The 5129-nt window shown below is 45.8% G+C and overlaps 1 long non-coding RNA gene across 1 annotated transcript; it reads left to right on the plus strand.

The window, feature by feature from the left end:
• The first annotated feature begins 1272 nt into the window (after window positions 1-1272).
• On the plus strand, window positions 1273-3987 carry LOC132657101 (uncharacterized). Its single transcript, XR_009594929.1, has 2 exons — window positions 1273-2511; window positions 2616-3987. It is a non-coding gene; the product is annotated as an uncharacterized LOC132657101 (long non-coding RNA).
• The last annotated feature ends 1142 nt before the right edge of the window (window positions 3988-5129 follow it).

Here is a 5129-nt window from a genome sequence, read left to right on the forward strand (position 1 = left end):
TATATCCAGGACTATGCTAGCCTCTAGGCTCCATCAGTCCCTACTCAAAAGTGCCTGCTATGCACTTCAGAGGTCCCCAACCCCAACTCACAGGCTGCCTTCCTTAACTCAGCTCACTTAAATCTGGAGACCCTCCTCCCCCACCCTGTGCGCACACACACAGTCTCTTCTCCCTGCTTTCCCACAGACAGCCTTGGCAGTTTGGAATAAACTTTCCCCTTTCGCTATTTTGTCTGGTTTAGTTTCTTTACTGTGCCCATTTCATTCAGGAGCGTCTTTCCCCATCCAGCTGGCTTCCCCATCAGTGAAGTGACATGAAGGCTGCCACACTCCGAATTTTAACCTGTTGGAGACTTTTTAGGTATGAGCCAAATGTATTCGGGGTTCACCTGAAGCTCCTGCAACCCTCCTCCACTGGATGGCCACTTTGGGGTGACAGATCTATGTGGCCCTGCATATGCCTTGTAGCCCATCCCATGTACACTGAGAAGAGACAGCACCCCAGACACATCCAGCTGTGTGCTCATCCAGCTGTTGGTTCTACCCGTTCTCTCAGCATCTCTCCATCCAGCCACGTTCACAGCATGGTTAACCAGCCCAGCTGGGAAGCACCGGGTGCCCAGATGAGCAGAATTAGCAGCAGGCACACAGGTAGGGAGTGCTCTGGAGGTGGAGACTGCTCTGAGCCATGGCTCCTGAGTGTCTTTTGTGCTAACCCTCGCCAAACATGAGAAGTGTTTGTTTTTGTTTTTTTTTCCCCATAAGTAAACATTGTTACAGGTATATGTTCTATAACACCATGCTTTGATATACTCAGACACTAGGCAAATGGCTAAATCGAACTATTGAAGAAAGGCATTGATCTGCATACTTACTTAAGACTGGAAATCTACCATCTCAGAAGTTGTCCTGAATATCATGTCACTTTCAGACTTATTTTTTATGCCTTTGACAAGTCTCTTCCTCATCCTCCTGCCTGCTTAAAACTAGTTTTATTTATCTTTCTAATCTTTCTTAAAATGAAATTTAGAGTTAAAATCAACTAAGTTCAACATTATTTTAAAAGCAGCGCTGCATTCGTTCTAATTGTTAACAGGAAGAACGTAAGTTAACTTTGGGTGTGATTGTGTGCGGATAAGGCTGGCTCCAGCAACATCCAGAGGCAAGAGCCTGCTGTGGGCTTGCATTTGGTGGATCCCTGTTCCCACCGGCTTGCTTTGAGAGTGACAGAGTGACGACTCACCAACGAGGCTGATTCAGCTGTGACTCAGATGCAGCAAGCAGCAAGTTCTGTCCTGGTGACCTTTAGAAAGAGTCCTTTAAACAAGGGAGTGACCTTCCTTGCTTATTTAGAAACTCTTCCAGTGGGAATTTTACATTGCTTTATGCAACCCAAATGTAGAGGTTATATTTAAATGATACAAAATACTTTGCTACAATTGGATTCTAAACTCAGAATTATTGCCATTTTTTACCTACGCAAATTTCAAAAGAAATTCTTTTCACCCCCTCCATCACTTGTCACAGCATGTATGTTCATCTTCCTTGGTGTCCATCTCCTAAATGCCGGTAATCCCACCCAGTCTTGGTATCAAGCAAAAATAACCTTGTAACTTTTCAAAATGGATCCTTGGGAGTGGTGCCACCCTCTCTCTGTAGGAGCCCATGGCCTAGAGGCATTAAAATTCCAAACTGATTTTCTAAAGTGCCTACACAAACTTTGGGAAGTCAGGCTGTGGAAAGCAAGACCGTGGACTCAGCGAGCTACCAGGGGATGTCAGGAAGTGAAGTAGCAGCTTGCAGTGTTCACCTGAGCAACACTGGCCGTTTGTGATGGAGCCTTGCCCAGCCCCTCACCAACAGTGAGAGGTGGAGGGATGGGAACATAGGAGGGGCTGAGTGAGATGCAAAAGTTTTGTTTTCCATGTGAGGGCCGATGTCTATGAGGTCTGAGGATAAGTATCTTTTGCACACTTGACAACACAATGAAGAGTGTCTGTAGGGGATGGCAGGTTGAAGTGGGGATCCCTGTGGCAATTTTAGTCACTGGCAGGATTAAGAAGAAGGAGAAACAGGCTTGGAGCATCTTTGGCTTGCTTTGGATGTGAAAGGGACTCAAAAAGAGGTCACAAGACATCCGAGGTGAGGGAAATGCATGGGAAAGGAGTGGCCAGGGAATGAGTGGGAAAAGAGAGGGTCTTTTGCAGCTGCATGTGCAGTTTGGGGCAAGGACACATGTTCTAACAGGCCTGGCTTCTGACAGCTTGCAGCAGTCTGTACCACACAGCAGCCCGGAGGGAGTTGAAGGAGCCACGCAGAGCAGCCTGGGAAAGATGCAGCCTGCAACAAGGGGCCAGCACATCCCAAAACCCTCATCACACCAGTCATCCATTCAGTGAACAGTTTTTCATTCACCGTCACCATGAAGGACTCCTCCTGACCCCTGCCACCATATGATGACAGAAGCCACACTTCAGCTCACTAAACTGGAGATGATCTGGGGTGACAGTGGTGAGATCAAACTTGACCTACCGAGATTAGCACCAGACTGAAGGAATTTTTCTAATTATTGTCTTAGATACCGTTGATTGAAGTAATGTCCTCTTATTACTCAGCAGGTGGAGGCTTGTGAGAAGAGCTCAGTGAGAAGGGGAAGTGTGATCATCTTTACTAAGACTGAAGTGTGAGTACACTTGTACCCTCCGTGCTGTCATGACAGGGGAGGAGACAAGGCAAGGACAGTGCTGAGGAGACACGATTTTGACATGTTTCCTGGCAGCTTAACATCATCCAGCCGGATGCAGACAAAAGCAGCTCACGTGCGGGTGTGGTCACTCACGCCTGTAACCCCAGCATCCACAGGACAAGGCAAGGAGCTCCATGGCTCCGTACTGAGTTCCCGGACAGCCTGGAGTAAGAAGTGAAACTCTGCTTTAAACAAACAAAATTTCCCCAGCGGCAACTCAGTGGCTTCCCATGGAATGACACCGTGGAATTCCTCTAGGAAAACTTGACTTCGGTTCTTCCGGCTAGTATCCAGCTAGCTGAAACTTGTTTAAACTTCAGCTTTCTCTAGATGGCACAACCAGGCCAGAATTTGTCTATTTAATGTGCATATGGATGATTTAAAAACTCACCCTGAAGCTCACTTATGAGCATAGCTTTTGAAGAAAGTGCCCTGTGATCCACGCATTCCCATTGGTCATGAGTGAGTAGTATAAACAATTAAGAGGTAGAAAATGTACAGAAAATAAAAATATCCCTAGTGCCATGAAGTCAGGGAAGGCAACCGCAGGGCCTAGCCTGTGTCACCCACACACGTGCTGCACATTGGTTGGGTCACAAGCCTCCGGAGTGCGCTGTGAAGGAAACTAAATCTTTTCCTAACCATGGCTCCTCTGGACTGCTGGCTCCTCCTTTGCCCTCAGGGGCACCCACCCATCTGACAAGCTTTCCCACCAGAGGGGTTTGCGTGCCATGCTGGGCCCAGCTCAGCTCCCACAGCTATAAATAGACCCTTCTTGGATCCTGGAAGGATCCAGAGGCACCAGAAATACAGCAGTATGAGTTGGGATGGCCAGGAAGTGGCGAAGGCCTCAGATACAAGTTGACTTGAAGCCAAGACCTCACTTTTTTCTTTTTCCCCTCAAAAGGGATTAGCAATGGGTCCCTGGTGATCTCTCCTCTCTTGCTGTCATTTCATGCCTACGGCCTCCTGTTTTCTCCTGCTTACCGGCAAGCTCGGTTTGATTCTAGCCGTGGCTCTCTGTAGCATTGTTCTCCTGGGTGCCTGTGGTTCATGGAGTTGTTTTTGCCTATGGTATTCTACGTGGGTATTTAATATAGATTGCACATATATATGTATATATGTATGTATAACACGTGTAGAAAAATAATAGAAAATGATGAACTTGCAATAATGACTAGAGAGTGTTTATTGTAAAAACAATGGAAAATAAAGAAAAAGGATCTAAAATACGAATAGAATCTCTTAGTTCAAATTATGTAGCACTATCCATGCAAATTGAAGGTTTTATTATTATTCAGATGTTCATACAGATTATACAAAACTATAATCGCCACCTAAAACCTGGTGGAAAGTACAAGAAGTCTACCTCTGTAATATAGTTATTAACTGGTTTTTAAAAGAATTGTTGTTTTAAATTATGTGTGTGCGAGAGTTAGTGTGTGGGTATTCATGCGAATGGCAGTGTCCACTGAAGACAAAGGTATGTAACCCTTCCGGAACGGGGGTCAAAATGGCTGTGGGCCTTCAGACGGGGTACTGGGAATCAAACTCAGCACCTCTGGAAGAGCACTGAGTACTCTTAACCACTGAGCCATCTCTCTATCCCTAGTTATGTTGGATTTTATTGGTTTTCTTTGCAATTTCCTGCCACTTCCAATTTTTTCTATTTATTTCATATTATATTAATTAGTTGTATGTGTGCAAACTGGGTGAGTGCCACAGTTTGCCACTCAGTGTGTGTGGTGTGTGTGTGTGTGTGTGTGTGTGTGTGTGTGTGTGTGAAGACAGGACGGATCCTGGGGACACAACACAGACCATCAGGCTTGGTGGTAAGCACCTTCAATTTCAGCCATCTTGCCAGCCCTGTATGTATGTTTTATAATAAGAAAAAAAAATTAAAGCACCAGATAGTACTTGTTTTCCTTTTTATCGGTGTCTGTACATTTTAAAGCGACAGTGGATGTGTGCTGCTTGCTGGGGGTCGTGGGTGAAGAGCAGTAGTTGTTGAAGAGGGAAGGGAAAGGAAGTGCATTTATAGGGAGAGTGTGCCGTTGCTTCCCACACAAAGTACTGTAAAAGAAGCTTTTATGTGCCTGGTTCCTTTGTCATCTGGGAGGCTTACCGCCTTCTGCTGACCTAGGCCTAGTGCTGGAAGCGTCTAGCCTCCGTACAACCCAAGCTAGGCCTAGAATGTTTTCAGCCTCTGAGACTCACTACTTAATAAGCTCACCCTTACCTCTTCTTACCGAGCGCTGGGCTGGCTGGTTTAACACAGCTGTGCTGGCTTAAACTTTCTTCCCAGCTAACTTATACAATTCAGCTTTTCTTTGGGCATCTGAGTTCTGTTTGACCTCAAAGTAACTCAAGTGATCTTTTCTAA

Source organism: Meriones unguiculatus, chromosome 10 (assembly GCF_030254825.1).
Source record: "Meriones unguiculatus strain TT.TT164.6M chromosome 10, Bangor_MerUng_6.1, whole genome shotgun sequence".
Taxonomy (NCBI): Eukaryota; Metazoa; Chordata; class Mammalia; order Rodentia; family Muridae; genus Meriones; species Meriones unguiculatus.